At 40.6% G+C, this 22,226-nt stretch overlaps 1 protein-coding gene across 13 annotated transcripts in view; it reads left to right on the top strand.

Annotated features, from left to right (window-relative positions):
• LOC119818468 (DNA repair protein RAD51 homolog 2-like) overlaps positions 1-22,226 on the top strand; it is a 437,860-nt gene that overhangs the window by 193,824 nt on the left and 221,810 nt on the right. The window lies entirely within an intron of this gene.

The following is a 22,226-nucleotide window of genomic DNA, read 5'->3' as shown; positions in this document are numbered from 1 at the left end:
AGATGGGATCATTTTATGAATAAATATCAGAGTAAGATTTGTAGCCAGATAATTTAGTGACAGTTTATAGTTCCCTATTTCTGTGTTTATCTGCTTCATTCTCAGATTTGTAGCACCCAAAAATCATGTACAGTTCCTTTTTTTTTTGAGGCAGTCAGAATGTTTCTAAACTTTAAATTCATGCTAACCTTTTAGAGCTAACATTTTTGTGGATTTCATTCCTGTGGAATTCCACTCTTCACTCACTGATCCTTGTGAATCTTCCCCTCCAGCCTCACAGGCTCTGTGTGGTTACCTGAATACAACATGCTTTACCCAGCTTTCTGGGTTATAAAATGCTGTTCCCCAGCCTTCCTTTCTTCCCGCGTCTCCTTCCGGATAACGCTTCAGAGCTCCTTCTATCATGACATTTCCCCGTTGCTTCATGCTTAAATGTCAGTGCTGCTCCATGGATGACCTTATTTGCCCTATTATTAAAGTGCGCCATTCTACCTTATGTTTAATCTTTTTGTCGTTGTTTGTGTTTCCTCGAACAAACAACAAGGAGCATCCATACTGAGGACCTAGGCCATATTTTCCAAGCAGCATCCAAATGGTTGGCTTGGCACAGCATTGCATATTTCTCTTGTTTTCTCATCAATAGATGGGAAACATTAGCATTTGGTTTCTCAGAACCGCTCTGAGGAAGGGAAAAGAAACTGACGGTGAACTCAGAATTCTTTTAAAAGTAGTTAGTATTTCTTCCAAAAGGATTACCACAAGTGTTCAGTGACAGCTGTATGGACACACCAACCTGCCTTTTTTTTTTTTTTAACAGTATCTTAAAATGAAAATGGACAATCGACCACAGTAAAAGGTGATACACTTCCCCTTTGCCTCCAGTCTAGCCAAGATGAAGCAAGCGTGCTGGGAAATGAGCTTTTCTGAGTAATGTATTTGTTTAGACTGCTTCCAGCTTCTTAACCTCTGCTTCCTCTCCACGGTCTCCACCTTTTCAATGCTCTTTTTGTGTAGGATGGCATGTTAGCTGTTAGAATAATAGGGATCACGCCCATTATGCCAGCAATAGCCTGTCCCAGTGTGATCACATTCACTGCACTGCTCACCAGCAGGAGCTCAAGGGAAAATGGCTTGGGACATTAAACAAATAAGTCAGCTAAGAGGGCTGTCTAGACCCAAGGAGCAGAGTTTCTGGATTTGTTTAAAGAATTAAATCTGTGTGCTACACTTTCCCCCTCTGCAGCGCAGATAGAAATCTTTGCTGGAGGAGTAGTTCAACATCCTAGCTGCAAGTATAACTTACAGCGGAAAATGTTTTCAGCTTGGAAAGAGGCAGTGGCTATTCTGTAATGAAAGACAAGGATGGCTAGGGAGGAAATGTGTTCAAGATTGACATGGCTTGATGAAGGAACCAAATTGTTAGTCCTTGACGTTAGGAGATCTCCGTTTTCATCTTATTAGTAGATTGGTCAAGAAATAGTCAGTGTCCACTCTATTGAGAACTGTTAAACATTATGAGCATTGCAGTAGTAGTAGAAGACCCGGTTACTGCCCTTGAGGGAGTCAACATTGAATAGGCAACTGATATAGGTTAGGACCAGCCACAGAACGATGCAAGTCAGGTATAATTAAAGAGCCCCAGACAGACTACAGACCAGAAGGCAATGAATGGATTACTGTGGACTCTACTGCTCTGGAGCTATAAGTTTCTTGGATCTCCCCCACAAATCATATCTTTTCTTTTAAACAAGATTGCCTGCGCCCTTTACCAGGTACAGTCTTCACCACTGTGAACGTCCAACTTCGAGTCTCTTGCAAAACTGTAAACAGAGCACAAATGAGATCCAAGAGTGTGACAAAAGATGACGTGGGAGCACCAGATACCCTGCAGCCAAAGGAGTCAGGGTGCTTAGTGGTGTGATTGCCATAGAGATGATGTCCCTTTTCAGCTTTGTAAAATGTGACTTTCGGTTACAACTTCAAAGAAAAAAAACTATTCTAAGTTGGTTTGCCTTCCTTAATTTAAAAAAATATAGAACATTTTATTTCCCCCAAGTCTGAGTATGTTTTCATTTTAATTTGCTTCACTTATTAGTTTATTCAGCACATAATTACTTTTGGCAGGCTTTTATCCCTTGTGCCCTGTGGGTATAAGGATGGGGACCTGGGCCTTGTCTGGTAAAAGCTGGGGAACCTAAGGAGTAAAACACGTGCCTATAATTTTAGCTTGTTAGAATATGCATGCTTTCTGTAGTTAATTTAGAAGAAAACTCTAATTTTAGTTAGATTTGCCTTGTCCTGTTCATTACTTATTTGCTCATGTGCTCACTCATTCATTTTTCAAGTTAATAATTGCTAGAAATTTAACACCGAGTCACCAGTGGCATCCTCATTCACCTCAGATGAAACCATAAGTTCTTTCAAATGTCTCTCTGCAGAAAGTGCTGGCTCTGCTTGCAGATCCCCTGAGTGGTCGGTCTCCCAGTCTCTGTCTGCTTCCCTCTCACAGTGAGTTCGAACTTGTTCACTGTGAGCCATTGAAAGAACTGCGTTCAGACGTGCCCTGGTGGATCCATGTGTTATTGTGTATCTGGGAGTCCACAGCAAAACATTCAAGAAATGATATATGCCTTCACTCTATGATTCATCGTGACACTGGTTCACGTTACATTTTCTTTTCTTTTTCATGCTTGACATGGTCATCCAGGTTCATTTCATGAACCACTAATGGTTTGAGGTGTACTGTTCAACTCTTTTCATCATAGCAGCCTACCTGGTGGCTTTATAGCATTATCTTGTCTGAAGCCTTTCATTGGCTTTCAGTTACACTCATATTGCTAGTTTTTTTGGGTTTTTTGTTTGTGTTTTGTTTTGTTTTTGTTTGGTTTTTGGTTTTTCAAGACAGGGTTTCTCTGTAGCTTTGGAGCCTGTCCTGGAGCTAGTTCTTGTAGACGCCTGCCTCTGCCTCCCAAGTGCTGGGATTAAAGGTCTGAGCCACCACAGCCCAGCACACTCATATGGTAGAAATTACACTCATGTAGAAATTACCGCATAATCTGTGAGGTCCTGTATGGTCCTGCCATTGCCTCGCCTTTGCTTTCCTGTGCCCCAGCACCTCTGTCCAGGTTCCTCCCTTTTTATTGAGTAATCATTTTTCTTCTAGTTTTTGCCTCCTTGATGCCTGTTATCCCGTTCAGATTTTTGGGTACAGATCACTCTCTTTAGAAAATTACGTTACCACTCATAACTTTTGTTTTTCTTTTCTACTTTTTATTCATGGAGGGTTTATAATGAAGCATAGATAAAGAAATTGTGCTACATTTACACAATGAAGTATTATTTGGCCATTAAAAAATGACATCATGAAATTTGCAGACAAATGGATGGAACTAGAAAAAAAAACATCTTGGGTAAAGTACTCAGATCCAGAAAGGCAAATATAGTATGTATTCACTTCAGTGTGGCTGTTCGCTGTTAAGTCATTAATAACCAAACTACAATCCACAGAACCGCAGTAAGGGAAGAGAGGGTACAGGTGGATCTCATTAGGAGAGGGACATAGGGTAGATAATTATGTTTGGATATGGGATGGCTAGAATGGGAGGATCAAGTAGGGAGGGTGTATTGGCTAGTTTTATGTCAACTTGACACAAGCTAGAGTCATCAGAGAGGGGAGAACCTCCACTGAGAAAACAGCTCAGAAAGATCCAGCAGTTGGCAAGCCTGTAGAGTGTTTTCCTAGTGTTGATGAGGGAGGGCCCAGCCCATTGGGGGTGGTTTCATCCTTGGGCTTCTATAAGAAAGCAGGCTGAGCAAGCCATGAGGAGCAAGCCAGTAAACAGCACTCTTCCTTGACTCCTGCATCGGCTCCTGCTTCCAGGTTCTGCTTGAGTTCCTGTCCCGACTTCCTTTGGCAATGAAATGTGCTGTGGAAGCCTAGGCCTAATAAACCCTTGCCTCCACACGTTTCCTGGGTCATGGTGTTTCATCACAGCAATGGTAACCCTAACTAGGATGAGAAGGGGAGAGGAGGTTAAGTGAGGGAAGTGGAGAGAGACAGGTAAAATTAAGGTGCATTTGATTGGTAGTATGGAAACCTAATACAGCAAAATCTTCCTAAATCACATACACATATGAAAGCAGTCTAAATGAAATCATCAAATAATGGTGTAGACAGAGTCCCAGCTGGCCATCTCTTGTCCCCAAGTGGAACTTCAAGTACCAGGATTGGGTTATACCCGGTCTGAGTCGCTGATCAAAGGGACCCTATGGGAATCCCCAAACAATCCAGGTTGTTGCGAAGACTACAGTTTGCTCTCCAAAAATCTGACAGCAGGACTCCATTGCCGAAGACAACACCTATACAACTCATTGAACCTGGAGAAGATGAGCTGGTGCCTACATAGAACCTTCACCCCTACATTTTAGAGTCTTTGGTACAGGAAGGTACTCTACAGGAAGATAACACCAAGCTAGCCACCAACCCTTTGATCAGCAGTGGCGTCCTGCTTGCAAGATACTAGTACATAGTGGCATAAAGCTTTGGGAGTAACCAACCAATATCTGGTTTGACATAAGGTCAACACCACAGGAATGAATCCATACCCAATACTGCTGTGTGACCAAGAACCTGAGACTAGATAGCCCAGGGATCTAGGGTAACTACCCCCCCAAATGTCCTATAAGTAAAATGACTTCGAATGACATTTTGTTACACTCATGTTAATGGCTTGCTCAGCCATCATCAGAGAAACTTTTTCCTGCAGTACATGGGAACAAATACAGAGATCCACAGCCAGACATTATGTAGCAAGTGAGAGTCCTTGGAACACTCAACTCTAAACAGGATGTCTCCAACAAAGCTCTCCATCCTAGGGCTCAGGGAACCCTTAGGAAGATGAGGCAGAAAGAGTGTAAGAGCTAGAAGGGATGGAGAAAGATGAAGAAAATCAGCTCCTCTAAATCACCTGATCAAAGTACATATACACTCATGGAGACCAAGGCAGCATCCATGGGGCCTGCACCAGTCTGCACCACACCCTTTGGTTATATTATGGCTTCTAGTTTAGATGAGATTCCTGAGTGTGTGAATGCATAGGTCTCTGCTTCCTGTGCCTTCTCTTGGGCTCTTTTCCTTCAATTTATTTTGTCCAATATTTTATTTTATTATTATCCCTCAGAAGCCTATTTTTATTCTAATGAGAGACACAAATGGGGTGAATCCAGAAGGGAAGGATAAATTGGGAGAGGAAATCATAATCAGGATATAGGATGTAAGAAAAAATCTACTTTAAATAAAAAGGGGGAAGGTTAAAAATAAATAAGAGAATACAATGGCTGCTGAGACCAGCTTCTAAATACTGCTGGAGTTTTCAGCTATAACATCACTGAGCTATGTTCATTAGACCAAGCCCTTCCCATGATGGAGAAGTAACCATTATACAAAACAGTCTATTCCATTTGGGGGCCGTTTAAATTACGGAGAAAAAGTTCTTACATAATTCTTATGGAGATAAGTTTATTCGTTCTTCCACAGAATAACTTGTTCTTGTTAAAGTAGCTATAGAGTCCAATTACTTCTTCCTTGCTGAGGCAATCCTAGTTTCTGCATTTATTCTTCATGTGTCATGACTTCCCATACCGTTTCTCTCCCCGTGACGCTTTTGATATGCCTCAGGTTTTCTGTATATGCTTTAAAACTTGGTACCCATTTGGCAATGTCAGACAGTGCCCAGTACAGTGTGACTGTATATTTTCTTTACTCTGAACACTATACTTTTTGCTAATCTGGCCTTAAATTGCAGTAGGGCTTTCAGCAGCCAAGTGCCAGTATTGGCATATATAATGTTCGCAATCAAGTACAACCCCTGGATCATTTCACATGAACTCTGTGCAGCCTGTTCATTCTCCTCCCATCCCAAACATATGCATTTCCATTTTTCTCATTCAGTCTCATCTTATTAACTTCAGAGCAATCTTATAGTCAATCTTTTGTGGGGTCCACAAGTTTGGCAGAAGAAGAAGATAAAATTTAAAAAAAAAAAAACCCATCACACTCCAGTGAATACCACAAACAGCTATGTGCTTTAGGTTCAGGAAATGAAAAGCTCTGCTGGTTTTAAGTGTCTCAAATGGCCTCCCTCCTCCAACCCACCCCTCCCTCTTCAGCTCTTCGCTCTGAGGCCCCATGGAGCATGTCTGCAACAAGACTCCCTTTTGGGAGGGTGTCACTACCATCCTCCACACTGCCACTCAATAAAAAATGTGGTATGTCCTGCTTAAGCCAGGGGCATCTTTAGCCTCTCTGAGCAAACTTTTGCTACCTAGTTGTATACCACAGAATGCAGCAGTAGCATTGTCTGGTGGACTTGGCCCGTTGTCTCCCAGAGGAAAACATCCTCCCCACAAAGCCCCCAATCTTTTGTTCCCACAATCCATCTCTGGAGACTATCTGAAGCCTACAGAAGTAGGGGTGCCTTTGATGTTTATATTGGCCAGCTTATTTTCCTTTTTTTTTTTTTTTTAATAATCAGGGCAGTAGGAAATGTGGAGAATTAACCGCATGACAGCAGCAGAGGAATTCATTAGGGAAACTGAGATGCAGTCTGCTCAGATTTCAGCCTCTCAGGCAAGCGTCACAAAGGAATAATCGTCTTCTAGTTGTTTTTAATCTTTTCTTTTGTGGGACCTTCCTTGTCAAGGAAACCAATCTCAGTGTCCAGCGTGGAGGAGCCTGAGAGCACAACGGCCAAATGGTGGTTTTGATTCGGGGATTACTACAGCAACATCAAACAGGTCTCTCTAACCTGTCTCTGGTGGACCTGTCCCCTTGGAGACTCCAGGGGGCAGGGGTATGTCACTACTTTTATTTAAAACGCTACCCATCAAAAATTTGTTTTACAAATGTAACATTGTACGCAAAATTTTACTATGTAAAGAAAGGTGGCAAGGAGCAAAATTTTGTGAATTTTGTCCAACTTAGTGTCACCGGAGGCCATCCTTTCACGGGCCTCAGAGGCTCTTTACGATAATTCACCATGGCTTAAGGTATGCATAAAAATTTATTTGGAGGAACTCAGTGAAGTACCACAATGATTTCCCCTGTAACTGTATAAAGGCTACTGTGGGCCTCCAGATACTAGTGCTGCTGCTAAGATTTTGTTCTCAGAGTCCAGAGTTGTCCCTGTGTCTTCACTATTCTAGTTCTTCATGATTTTCTAAAACTTAGTCATGCTAGGAGGCTTTGTATTAAAATTATTAAGAAAAATCTTTTCTCAATTACCTTTATATGCCTTAAAAGTTCGTATTTGCTGGAGAGATGTCTGCTCTTGCATAGGTCCTGTGTTCAATTCCCAGCATCCACATGTGTCTTACAACCATATAGAAGGCGATCTAGCATACAGGCATATGTTCAGGCAGAACTGTATAGACAATAAACAAATAAATCTTTTAGCCGGGCAGTGGTGGCGCATGCCCTTAATCCCAGCACTCAGGAGGCAGAGGCAGGCGGATCTTTGTGAGTTCGAGACCAGCCTGGTCTATAAGAGCTAGTTCCAGGACAGGCTCCAAAGCTACAGAGAAACCCCATCTCAAAAAACCAAAAAAAAGTTCATATTCATAATCTGCTGAGCTTACAAATAATTCCTTTGTGTTCATTTTTAAAATCAAGTTCTATAAGACCACTGCTTAAGTACGATTTTTCAGTTCTATGAGTAAACATACCCATCAGAAAACAATTAAAGCATTTCAGTATTAGTGATTTCTTGAGAAAGAGCTCAAAGCCTGAAGGACTCATACACATAATCGATTTTAAAGCCATTTGGTTTTAACTTCAGACAGGTCCACCCTCCTTTTGTTTCCACCACACATTTAGAGCATCACAGAGACTGATCTAGACTTGCAGAACATTTCCCAGGGACTATGTTTTCACAACTCACCCTAGAGCTTCATATTTGGTCTATTCCCATCACCTTATCCATGGTTGGCTTTTTTTCTTCAAATACAGGGAGACACAGGCACGTGCCACCTGCTTGTCAATGAGAAAACATACCAGTCCTTCTGTATCAGTGATGTGAGCCAGTGTGAGAAAGAGATGGAAACAGATTAAAAAGCAAAGAATCTTGCAATATGTGTTGTATACAGCAAATAATGAAAGATGTGATTCAGTTTAGGTTTTCGTTTTTTTTTTTTTTTTTTAATTGGTCATTTTGTTCCTATGGAAGTCTTTAGGGAGTCACGGATATTTAAAGGGTCACCTCTTAAGTGTTCCGTCTGTGCTGCTTGTTCAAATGAAAGATTGGAAAATATACATCAAGGAGCTGACCAAAGGAACTTGATTCCTTTATACTGTATAGTCACTAAATATACCGTACAGTTACTAAGAACTGTATTGAATAAAAGTATCTATTCCCATAGAGAAATATGACATAGATGGCAGTGGGAAAGGTAGCTTGTATAACTGTGCTGGGGGCCCAGTTAGCAAAATGTGCTTACATTTGTGACATGGAAAAGAGAGTTCTCAGTGAGTACATCTGCCGGAAATCAGGGGAAAGCGTTGATTCTTCAAAACGGGGATAGTGCCTCACATTTATTTGAGATTGAGCTATTTGAGACTGAGATATTTTGATTTCTACCAGAAAAAATACTGTATTTTACAATCAACTTTTTAAAAGTTCTGTTTTCAAAGTTAGTGGTTATCTACTGGTTGATTTAATTATTTCTTTTTTTTTTTTTTTGGAGCTGTTCACTTATTTTAGAGACCTTTGTGAATGAGGGATGAGCAAGAGAATTTGTTTTATTGGGAAACATTTATTACACGTGTACGAGAAAGTCTAGTTCAGAAGTGGTGACTCTAGGTTGTCACAATTATATATCATAAAGTGCTAAGTCTTTCAAATCGGGTAGTCAGTGGTGGGAATTCAGAAGGGAGAGATATGAAGTATGAGAAGGAAGGATATAGTAAATAGCCCTGAGAGTTGAGGCACAAACCTCTAGAACAAGTTCTTTTTGTTATTGTTATTGTTTTTACTTACACACTTACTTACTTTCTTTATCTCTTATTATTTTATTAAGAGAATAAATCCAATAAAGGGTAGAAATAACAAGGGCTAGGAAAAAAGATTCTTTCTAGCCTGTTGTCATTGGCTGGTTTTTGTATGTGTGTTGTCAGGGTTTTATTTGACTTTTTAATTTAAATATTTATTTGGAAGTATAAAATTTATAAAAATAACAATGCACAAGGCGTACATTGTGTTATTCATTTGCTTTATAATTTAGTCCTCCTATCATGTGTCTTTATGCACACACACCCACACCATACACATGACATTATTCTGAGTTGTCTGGGGATAAATTATCTGCATTTTGATTTTTTTTATCCCCTGAATTTTTCAGTGTCTATTTACAAGAAAGAAGATATTCTCTTATATAGCCATAGTAGAGTTATCTGCATCAATAAATTTGATAAAATATATTTATCTATTATTTGTATTCTGGTTTTACCAATAAACCCAATAACAAAACAGTATCCTTCATAACATTTCTTCTTCCCAACAGAGAACCAATTTACAATTATATCTTATAATTAGTTGGTGTAGTTTGTCATGTCCATTTAGTTTTCTTTAATCTATAACTTTCCAATACCCCTTCTTTGACTTTTATAAATTGGGTTTTTTTTTTTTTTTAAGAATTTAGGGCTAACCTTCTCCGAATCCCTAGACACTTTAAAAGTACATTTGATATTTTCTAATTATTTTGTTAATTTTGTATCTTACGAGCCAGGTGTTTTTTCCCTCAAGTTATTATTTCTGGAGGTACACAATGTCCATCTACCATTTGTTGGCTATATAAAATTTGGCCATTTAGTCAAGGCATGTTTAATTCTCCCTTTTTATACTTACTTGTTTTTCCTTGCAAGTACAAAGCAACCATCCCACTTCTCATCACACACATGGATTTAATATCGTGTGCTCAATAACATGACTGTTAAATCGTGGTTTCCAACTTCAACTTTCTCTTCATATTTGCCAGTCAGCACTGTACCTTTTACTTAAAAGCAAGAAAGCTCTTTCTCATCTCAGCTATCCACCAATTCATTTATCTTCCTATCCATCCACTTTTCCATTTATCTATCTATCCATTTATCTATATACCCACCCACCCATTTTATTCATCCAGCTTCCCACCCATTCATCTATTCATCCATCCATCCATCCATCCCTTACCAACTTAAAGTCATGAATTTTTATTCTTTTCAATGATAGTTATTTTTATGTTCATATTGTTTCTTTTGAAGGTAGTATGTTCTTGTGTCATAAAATCCCTATCAAGTTTTAGTGTTGTTTTACTTGTTGACATTATAGTTATCTTAAACATATCTTGTACTTGCCTTGCCTCAGCAATTGAGTCATCTATTTTCCTAAAAATCTGCAGTTCTCTTTCAATGGAAATAGTATTAGCTACCAGGTTCTAGACATACTTGTGCTTATTACTATTGTAATGGCTTCTTGGGCCTTTTAATATACAGATGTGACTGGAAAATGTATATGCACACACACATAAATATATACACATAGCATACATACATATGTATATATTAGAAATCATTAATCACACATTGAAACTTCTCATTTCATCCAATCTACAGATTTCATACTACTTGATTCAGTTTTATACAGTTTCCAAGCTTGAGATAATAAGACATACAGTGGAAGGAAATAGAAAATTGAAACTTACATGAGATGATGACGGTTAGTGGTCAAGACTAGGAAATCAGCCACACAGGCTTAGGAGTGTGCCAAAGCAAAAGTCAGGAGTCTAACAGAAAAATACTGAAAGAGAAAATAACTGAGGATTTCTACTGAATTATAAGCTATATTTTTAAACTACTATAAGAGATAAAGGAAATAAAAAGAATAGCCTGGGAAAGAAATGTAAAAACTGAAGTTCAAAAAGTAGCTAGAGCTAGGGAGGTGGCTCAATGTAAGGTGCTTGCTGTGCAAGCTTGAAGACCTGAGTGTAGATCCTGGAACCCGTGGAAAGACAAACATGGGGTGTAGTTCCCGGAACCCGTGGAAAGACAGACATGGGGTGTAGATCCCGGAAACCGTGGAAAGACAGACATGGGGTGTAGATCCCGGAAACCGTGGAAAGACAGACATGGGGTGTAGATCCAGGAACCTGTGTAAAGACAGACATGGTAGCATTCATCTATAATCCCATAGTTCCTGGAACTATGGAAAATGAAGGCAGGAGAATGCCCAGAATCTTGCAGGCCAGCTAGCCTGATGTGTGTAGCTGTGAATAAGAGACTCAGGCCTGAACAAAGTAGGTAAGGATTCTCAACTTTAATCCCAGCACTTGAGAGGCAGGGGCAGGCTCATCTCTGTGAGTTCAAGGCTAGCCTGGTCTACAACAAGTTAAAGGCTGGTCAGGAACAGTCTACCCCAGCTAATGGGAGCTCACCAATACCAGAAAGACTGGGAAAGAACAAGAACAGGACGAAACTAGTCCCTCTGAATGTGAGTGACAGTTGGCATGGCTGGGGCAGACTGAAGGGCCACTGGAATTGACACCAGGATTTATTCCTACTGCTTGTACTGGCTTTTGGGGAACCTATTCTCTTTGATTGAATACCTTGTTCATCCTAGTTATAATAGGGAGGGCCTTGGACCTTCCCCAAAGCAAATCACTGTGCTTTACCTTCTCTGAGGAGTATATGTGGGTGGGGTGGGGGAAGTAAGTGGAGGGAATGGGAGGAGGGGAGGGAGTGGGAACTTGGATTGGGTATGTATAATGAAAAAAAGATAGTTTGTTTTCTTTTTTAAAAAATAAAAATAAAATAAAGACTGGTCAGGGCAACATAGTAAGACCCTGTCTCAAAAATAAAATCAAATGAGTAAAGAAAAGGTAGAAAGAAAGGACAGGCATTTGAGCTTGTCCTCTGATCTCCTCACAGATGCTATAGTATGCACACATCCATACTTACACACATGAACACACATACACACAGGTAATAAGTAAAATAAAAAGCACCTCAACATTGCACCCCATGCCTGAACCTTAACACTCAGGAGGACTTCCTTGAGTCTGCAGCCATCCTGGATTACATAGAGAGCTCTGGGTCAACCTGGGTAGCAGAGTGAGACCATCTCAAAAAAAGAAGACTGAGCCAATACTCCATAGTGCCATAGTGGTCAAGACTGAATAAAATTTAAGAACTCAAAAATTTATCTGGACAGTGGTGGTACACACCTTTAATCCCAGCACTCAGGAGGCTGAGGGAAGTGGATCTCTTGAGTCTCAGGCCAACCAGGCTACAGAATTAGTTCCAGGACAGCCAGGGCTGCAACAGAGAAACCCTATCTATAAAGCAAACAAACAATAACAGAAAAACAAAGAAAGGAAGAAGGGGGAGAAAATGATGGTGATGATGATGAAGTAAAGAACTCAAGAGTACTCAGAGAAAACTGAGGACCAAGGTTGTAGCTTTAGATTTTATATTTGATTATCCAAAGTTTTTTTAATCTGACATTACAAACTTATTGGGGTCATTTTTTGGGAGTACACCTTTAAAATAATAAAGCAGCTTACATTAATTACCATTTCTTTAGTCTCTGAAGGAGATTTACATACAGTTTTTCTTAACCTTGTAGATATGATCCACAAATATTATTTTGTTTCTAATTGCATGCTAAGCAAGTTATACTCTGTGCAGAAAGCACCCAAATCTGTGAGGCATTGTAGACAGGCTATTTTTAGGGAACTCATGTTTTTCTTTAAAAGCTTGGTTAGCATTTGGAATTGATACGCAGTATAATATTTAAAAGGAAAACAACACATTTCCTCATCCCCCAAGAGGTTTCCTAAAATAGCATGTAATCTTACCTACATTGGGAAAAACCTCAAATTTTATAAATTGGGTTGGATCTAACCCAGATTACCTGACTAGGAGAGCCCCCAAGAAAAACAAGGTGTGGTAAAGGTTATAGTAATGGCAATTAAGAAATTTGTGTTGTGCCTGTTGGACCTCACTGAAAGCAGTGACCCAGCCTGTGGCTACTGGCATCCTTTCCACTGCTGAGACATGCTGTCTTTTTGGAGAGAAATCCAAACCAAATTTTTGCCCACTTTGAAAGCCAAAATATTCTTCTAATTCCTTTCAGCCACAGCAAAAGCTAAGCTTTTGCTAGTAGGATCCGTGCCTGTGGGACCTGCTGAATTAACCTGTTTTCTGTGCGCTGTTTAAGAACTTGACAACTTTGATTTTAGTTGGTTCTCATCATACTCACGGAATGTGAGAAGACAGAAAGTATCTTCCATGTTATCTACTTGAAACATCTCACTTTGCAGAGGAAAACACCAAAGGTTCAGGGGACTTAGAATCATATCTGTAGCTCCATAGCTGGAAACGGTAGAGCCCTATCTTAGGGCACCTGGCCCTCCATTCAGGTCTGCAGTTTGCTCATATACTACAGCATCTCTGCTCAACTGCAAAAGCTCTCTAGGGTCATACATTCCATTCCAGATGTTGACCTTCAGAGCTGCACTCTGCTGACAGTAAGCTAACAACAAGCTACTCTCTAGTAGAGGTGTACTATGCTCAGCAACAGCGCAGTAGCCTGCACACAGCAGCAGCTAATGCCATCCAATATGAAAGCCAACTCTTCATTGACCTAAATCGATTCTGTGGAGAACTTTGCTTAAACTCCTGTTGAAGTGGAGAGGAAGTTCTTGAGAGAGTGCTTTGAAATCTCCTTAGCAACCTACAAAAGCAGTGAAACAGTTTTGTGTTTGTTTGGAGGGAGCCCTCTGCCAGAAGTTCATGGGGAGATCCGGAATGAGTAGAGAGGGCATGGCCAACAAAATTCCCCAGCCTGAGTTGCCAAGAGCTGAGGGTCTTGAGAAGTATCCCCGTCCAAAAAATTGGTTTCGTTCTCACATCCCATGCTTTACCAACAAAGCAGTTTCCCTTCGTCTCTCACCCCTTTCACTTTCAGGTTCTCAGGGTTGCTTTACTGGCCGTAGCATTCCCACGCTTAGATATTTGCCTTGTCATGCTTGATCTCTCTAACTCGTGCTAAAGCCAGAGTCGAGTTTACATGGTAAATTTTCTAGGTAGACACATCTTAGAATGACATCCTCTGTGATCTCCTCTGCCGCCTTCCTCCCCCAGTGCCTGGTCACTGATCTGTTGGAGGATAGACTCTTTCTACCTCTAGTTCAAGTACTAGAGTCTTTCTGCATGGAGAGCTCGCTGATCACAAGGCCCTTTCCCCCCCCATTGAAACCAGTGTTTGGAGAAGGCATAATATTTGTCTGATTTTTATGGCTTATTACCTATTTTGATAGGTACTACCAATTGAATGTGGATGAAAGGTTAAAAATAAGAAAAATAAACTTAGAATGTTAATAGACTATGTTAGATGCATCAAAGATTTTTTTTTAGGCCAGAGTTATATTGTAGAGCATAGACTAGACATGAGAGTTATTTGAGAATTTGGTTGGAAACTAAAGTACCAGAGAACATGTTATATGGACCTATGAAAGGCAGCCATAAGTTATCTTCAGGCCTAAGCTTGGCCTACACATCAAATGAAGCACAGATGTATCATAAAGGTTATCTGTCTGGTCAGTGTCCAAAGCACCTGGAGGCCAGCACTGAGTTTCCCTTCTGCCTCCAGAGCTGTCCATAGAGATGGGAGTGCTGGCTGACTTCAAAGCTGTAGTGCCAACAGCCATAGTCCTCCTCTTACATAATCCTAGAGCAAACTCCCTTATTCTAATGGTTTGGCTTTACAGTTTGCCTCTATAGGCAAAGATGTCGAAAAGGAAAACCACTCTTGTCAGACTGTTAAGAATGATGGTCTGTGTGAGAGATGCGTATGTCGAGATCAGCAGACTGACCTCTGGTTTGCTAGTCCTGTCTCCTATGAACTTGTTAGGGAGAAGCACTGTGTGTCAGCTGTGGGTTAGTTACAAAACTTCTATACCTGCCAGACTTAAACTGGCTTATACAGCCAATGTGGTGCCCTTTGTCAAAAAGAAGACGCTGTAATTAGAGATTGGTTGGAAACTTGGGCCCCAGAATCTAACTGATCTGGGTTTGGGAAGATCAGCCATTTGCAGGCTATGTGACCTGAGTCTTATTCCCACTCTGTAAAAAAAGGATGTCATAAGAGCAGCTTTGAAGTATTGCAGTGAGCATTAGATAATGCATTTTAAATGCTTCAACCAGAGTCTGACCCAGATCTATTGTCGTCATCCTTGTCAAAATCGTCATCATCATCATCATCATCATCATCTTTCATAACAACAGTAGCACAAAGGAAATGCCACCCTGTGTGTCTTTTGGATGCTCAGCAAATTAGACTGGACTCTGCTCACTGCTGGGTCCTTTCTTGGCCTCCACAGTGCAGAGTAGAGAACAAGCTGCCGTATGAACACACATTCATGAGGAACAATAGCAGTAAGGTATGGTTCAGAATGTTGAAGCAGGATAGGCATCATTCTGATTTTGAGAAGAGTAGGGGAGTAGAAGGCATGTTCTAGAACCTGCAGAACTTTGATCATTAAGTGATTGCTCATGAGAAAAATATCTGGCAAGAATCCAAGCTTTCTGAAAGGAAAGCATTCCTATTTTTAGCCTCATTTTATTCCTTCACAGCTTGGCTATGGGGCAAAAACATGGATTCTTAGTTCTGGGAGCAATTTGGCTGACACTCTTGTTGTGTTGTCGGAGTTGATTAAACATGTCCAGAGCTGGTTGAGCTAAGTGATGGGCTGATGTCCTTCTGAAAAGACATCATGGTAAACCTCAGGAATTTGTTTGCTGACCAGTTTTCTCATTTAAAATTTTGATGGATGCTCAAAAGATGTGATTTCACCACATATGTTTAACTCAAAGGTTAGAAGAGGCGACTAATAAATCCAGTGAGACTGGACTTTCTAAGTCTGCGTAGGTTGTTGGATAGATCTGTTACTAAAGTGTCATTGACATCTACCAAGCACTTGCTGTGTGCTGAGTAGAATGTCGAGTGTGCTATAGAAGTTCTCTGTTTCAGTCCTCACAATGACCCTCCAAGATACACATGGCTAAATATTCCATTGTAGAAGGAAATAAGGGGACAAAGAGATGTTAGTCATTTACTCCGTCTCGTAGCTTATTAGACTTGGAACTGGAGTGACTAAGAGAGGGTGTTGCTTGGTGATAGATGGAGGAAGCTCTGGGAATGCAAGTTAATAGACAACTGAGCATGAAAGCATTGTCCATATATGTACTTGGTGAAGACAAGAATGCGTCTCGGGTGCGTTGTTAGGATGCAGTGCTGTAGTTTGGGTGGAGGAGAAAAGGGGGAAAGGGGAGAGGAGTTCCAGTGGAGATTATTGGTGTTTAAGAGTGCTGAAAGTCTTGTTTTCTTCTTGCTCTCAGACACCAGAATGGCTAAGAACAAGATGCTAGCATTAGCCCAGGAAGAGCATTTTGAGAGCATGGCCCTTGCTTCTCTTCTTCTCTTTTCTGGTTAAGTGTTCCTGGAGTTGGGCAGGCAGCTAGGTCCAATAAGCCTTGTCTTGCAAGGACGAACCAGAGGAGGGGAATTATGGATTCTGAAGCCGGGAGTCTGCTGATGACTCTCTTCTGTGTAAGAGAGAAGGAAGCCAAGTCTTCAGCCCCACAAAAATGTAACAATAATAACTGAAGAGTCATGAATTTGAGAGAGACTGGGAGGACATGGGAGGCATTGGAAGGGGTGGAGATAATAGACGTGTGGCATTCATATGTTAAATTTAAAAGAAATACATAAAGTAAATGTAAAAAAAATCCTTCTTGTACTCCTTAGAGAAGACCCTGAAAAGAATGGGGTGCCACTCTAGTAGGAGGCCATTTGCAGAAACCTTAGAGCAGAGGAATGTGCTACCCCTGGCATTTGTCACCAAGCCCAGGGTAATTTTGTTATTGAAATGTTAGTCCTCTGTACATAATGGGGTAAAAAAGGCTCTTCCAGCATGTGGGAGGGAGGCATCTAAGTGATCCCTACACCCCCCCACACACACAATTCCCTTGAGATCTGCTAAGACAGGCATTGGTACACAACGAAAACTCACAATTCAGTCAGTAGTAAAGGACTTTGTTTGAGCAATGGGAGATGGTCAGTGTTCTGAGAGTTGTGGCTTGTCGTGTTCTCAGTGGCTTTGCTCCAACTGTTTGTTCACCAGTGTTTTCAGTTAAAGGGAATGACAGTCTACAAATTTATGCATATGGCACGCAAAGAACAGAAGAAGGCCAACTTCTGGGCTCTGGTACCCACATGCAACAAATATAGCCGTGTCCTTCCCCGAGGACTCAATTTGTAAGGCTCTTTATTACACTGTGCTGTAGGGCCAGTTCCCCAGTGTTGTGGACGGTCCGTGAAACCAGCCTTCCCTCCGGTTCAGCCTTCTTATTGTTCTCCCTTTGTATCGCGAATTAAAGGACTCCTTAGGGGGTCTAATTATATTATGGAAAAAAGAACTCAGAGTTCTGAGAACATATAGAACAATCTGTTTTCTTCAACTGGATATGAAGACCATTCGGAATTTATTTTTATTTTTATTTATTCAAGAAGATTGATGTATCACTGTTACTTCTAGTGACAGGTAGAAACATTCAGTTCACTCCCAAGTTGTCATTGCAGGAATTCTATTTTCTCACATGTTCTTCACATTTTATAAAGTGCTGCTTTCTACACAATGCTTGTCAGAAATGGTGCTGTTTGGAAAGTAAAGCAGAAGAGGCAAGACAAGTCAAATTGCCCCCCCTTCGGAAGCAGGGAGCACAGGTCACAGAGAATTCTGGGGCAGCAGTGGTGGCGCCACCAGTGTTAGCCGCCTGCAGTGTGACAATGAACCTTGCATTTGTCCCTTCTGTTAGGTACTATTATCCCTGAGCCACAGGGAATCTGTCCCCCCAGGAAGTGACTTTCTCCAACATCATGTACAGTGGTAACTAGAAAAACCAGAATCAGACCCCGAGCTCTCTGATTCTGAGTGTCGCACCCTCAGTTGCTGGATTATTGCCACTAGAAATGTTATAAGCCTTTCCAAGGCCACTGGCTGCCTCCTGGCCATGGCAATTCCAGTACCTATGTCTTTAGACGGCTTCGCATGCCTCCACGTTGTGTGGCTGCTTCGCTGGTCATCATTAGCTGGTTTGGGTTTTTTTTTTTTTTCTTCAAAACAGAGAAGCAGAAAGTAAAAAATGAGCCAAAATTTTTCTCATAATAGAGAAATGTTTCCTTATAACCTTTTCAGAACCACAGAGACGCTATACTCTTATGGGGTATTTAAGAACCTGTGTTCTCTTCGTGTTATGGTTCCTCACCGTCTCCCATTCTTAGAGTGCACACAGTTCTTGTATAATAAAGATTCACATGTGAATTTGAGCTCGGTGCCTCTGTTTTATGACTTTGGGCAGTGGTAGAAGCAGTATGTTTCTCCGCGTACCTGGGAAAGTTAGTTCCCAGCTGTAGTAGACAAAGGAGTGAGGCTGAGTGGAAACGGTTCAGCCTCTTCCTAGAACAGGGGCCTGAAATGTGTTACTGAAATCCACTGACAGCTTATTTCTGCATAAGGTGAAGCCAATACTTGATTCACAGACTTGCTAGAAAGACCATGTTGCTGAGGTAGTTGTGTGTTTCCTGGGAATGAACTGTGTTGTGGATACTGTGCATGCATTTGCCTCAGCCTCAAGGCAACTCTAGAATATAAGTGTTATTACCTAAACTTGATGAACAAGGGAAGAGTCTCACAGAAATTTGATGGCTTCCATCAAGTGAACTATACCTTGGAGTCTAAAATGCATTTTTCAAACGTGACGTATCCTTATGTTTTCCCAGGTAAGGCTACCATATCTTCCTATCATCCCAGTGGTTCCTTTGTGTGTGTGTGTGTGTGTGTGTGTGTGTGTGTGTGTGTGTATACTATGTATATGCCTGTGTGTGTGCACATGGGTGTTTGTGTGTGTGCAGTTACACATGTGTTCATATACATGTCCCAACTCCTCACTGCTGCTTTTCAAACCATTTTTAACCATTCTTTATCCCTCTCTGCTTTATAATAAATAAATAAATAAAATTAAAAAAATAAGAGTTCTACACTGGTAGCTGAGGTTGTTAGTTTTGTGTAGATCTCAGGAGCTTAGTTAAGGATAGCTGGTTGATATGGAATTCCTAACTCTTTTAAAGAAAACGGATTGTGGCCCTCTCCTGAGAACATAAGTTCTTTAGTGCCATTAGTGCCATGTGATAAGAGTTTGTGCTAACAGGAAGTGGGCTCTGCTTCCATCTGTCTGGTTGAGAGCTGGGCTCTTAACCCACTCAGAATCAGGGACTATTGTGGAACCACAGACCCTGCCCTACTGTGGCATTTACAGCCTGGCCATGGGACAGATCAAATCTGATATGTCTCGAGTCTTTGTGGAGGAATGAGTCAGGACTGTGGAACGGAGCTGGCATTCATGGGAAACAGTGTCATTCTAAAGATGATGGCGTGAAAGACTCAAGGTCTAAGGACAGTTTTGTCTACTTTGGCAAGGCCTTCTTGTTTAAAGGTGGTTGTAGAGAAAGAAGGCCTTGTTGGGTTTCTCAGAAACTCACAGTAGTTACCAGCTCGGAGCTATTCCTTATCTGTAACCGGTCTTTAGATTATAGACCTATTGGGGATATAACTTTAGTGCTATATAATTAAACCAACTTCACACTATTTACAAGGCGTGTCCTACAACACTGAGAGGAAATTGGGGCACGTGGAAATTCGGCTGCTAAAAAGGAGCAGCCAAAGGAAAATTGGTGTGAGCGGCTGACTCAGGCAGTGGGGCAAAGAATAGCTTTAAGAATTGTTCTGTTCTGAACTGTAAAGATGACTGGATGTTGCCCCCACCCCCACTCACTTACAAGTGAGCCCCAGACATTAGATAAAAGGTTGTCACATTGCCTGGTTAATTTCTTGTCTAACTTGGTGCCCCCCTCAGCAAGGAGAATTGCCTACTCGGGTAAAGTATCGTAGGCAGTTGGCAGTCTGTTTCATGACAGTTTATGTAACAGCCAGTGATATTTGTGATCCTCTGAAGACAGACACGAGAGAAGTTGGTGCTTATTGGGAAGCCTGATGCTCTTTGAGTGATAATTTTATTGTTGTCTGAACATGAGTGTAATTGATGATGTATTAATATCAGTTAATATCTATTTCATCAAGTGACAAAAAAAATCAGAGTTTCAAATGTGCAGCTACAACATCCGTATATTTATGTATAGCCCAGGTTAGTCTTAAGTTAAAGCAATCCTCCAGCTTAAATTTTCCAAGTGGTAGGTACAGGCATGAGCCAAACACCTAGGTTGTCTTTCTTCAGTAAAGAAAAACACAATTGAGAGTTATGAAGAATATCCATAATTATATAAAAAAAGCCATTCATTTTGAAGGAGTAGACAACAAACCTAGTTTGCATGTAATCTCAAAGTTTGAATCTGTGGGATTTTCAGTAGGATTTGTTACATGTGGAATGGTTAGATACATTAATGGAACCTGGCATGATTAGACATGATGGATTATGTAGTCAGAAATGGACACTGTAAAGGATAGAGACAGGAACAGTGAAGTGCCATGTCAGGGCAGTGGGCACATCTCTGCAGTGTGACAGACTGTTTATAAGGAAAGTGGAACTTCTGCCTAACCAAAACCCCCAGGATGTCTTTGTGTGGTTGACTCAGCTCCTACGTGCTGGCTGTGAGGGCCTCTTAGTTATGAGGCAAGAAAATCAGCATTTTTTTTTTTTTTTACTTTCGCTTATGTGGAGGTTTGATGAAGAAGAAACAATGGAAAATTGGAGTTTTTTTTTTTTTAATTGAGCATTAACCTGATTGGACTTCACCTAGTTCATAGTGTGTCTTCCTGTTTATCCCATGGAGGCACATGAATTTTAAAATAAAAAGTTAAAATAAAAAGTGCTTTGGCGTCCATGTCCTGGTTTTGAAGACCTTTGGTAGCACTGCCCTTTGCTACACTCTCGGTGTGAGGACACCTTCCTGTGTCTGTCCTAAGTCCACTCTATCACTTTCGGAGCCCTCTTCTCTCAGATAGGATTGTTTCCAGTACTTCAGTCTTCCATAGAAATCCCATTTTCCTAGTCTATTCAGCCCTTACAGCTCTCTTTTAAACCATCTTGATTCCAGAATGTGGTGCTACAATCCAAAGCTTTTGAATTGTTTTATAATAATAATAATGATAATAATAATAATAATAATAATTTTAAAAGGTTGTTTGTTTCCTAAGTGGTCCTGCTTGTGAATCCCATCGCAATGTTTGAATTATTAGATTGTATTTTTTTTTTTTTTTTTTTTTTTTTTTTTGGTTTTTCGAGACAGGGTTTCTCTGCGGCTTTGGAGCCTGTCCTGGAACTAGCTCTTGTAGACCAGGCTGGTCTCGAACTCACAGAGATCGTATTTTTTAACGGATGTCCAATTCACGTCCTACAACATGAACTCGTTTCTTAGTCACTAGCATGAATGGCCATCACCAGCATCTAATTTCAGATCATTTCGTCACTGTGGAAAAGGAACCCAGTGCCCATTTGCAGTCACTCTCAATTTCTTCTCCTCTGCTTACTGGAAACCACTCGTTTAGTTTGGGGGATTTGTAAATTTAGGACGAGCCCTGTAAATGGAGCCATATACATTGCATCACCCTTTGTGTTTGGCTTCTTTCCTTTAGTATAATGTTAAAGTTTATTTTTGTTATATCATGAATTAGGATTCCATTCATTTTGTCATTGGATGTTATTCTATCATTTTGTTTATTCTTGCTTGTTTGTTAAATTTGTCAAATAATCTCCATTATCCCCACAGGAATACTCTGTTAATTTTGAGTTCTTAAGTCTTATTTATTTAGCTCTTTACATTTTTATTCCATGGTCCAATAAGATCCTTTTTAATCCCTAATTTCAGTGCTCAAGATACTGCTTGCAAACTGAGGAAACAAACCCAACACCTGCATAGAATTGTTAGTTATTTCATTCATAGTTGACAGCCATTGTGAGATATATATATATAATATATATATAATATATATATATATATATCCTCCAGTTAAAGGTTTTCATTCACGAAAAATGTTGACAGACACTCTTGTCTTAGAGGAGACAACTTCTCACAGCTTGATAACTGGTTTCCTGAGGTGGTTAAGGGGGGTGGTGGGAG

This window comes from Arvicola amphibius, chromosome 7, assembly GCF_903992535.2.
Source record: "Arvicola amphibius chromosome 7, mArvAmp1.2, whole genome shotgun sequence".
Classification (NCBI taxonomy): Eukaryota; Metazoa; Chordata; class Mammalia; order Rodentia; family Cricetidae; genus Arvicola; species Arvicola amphibius.
The sequence above is the reverse complement of the archived record's forward strand: the minus strand, read 5'-3'. Positions and strand labels throughout refer to the sequence as shown.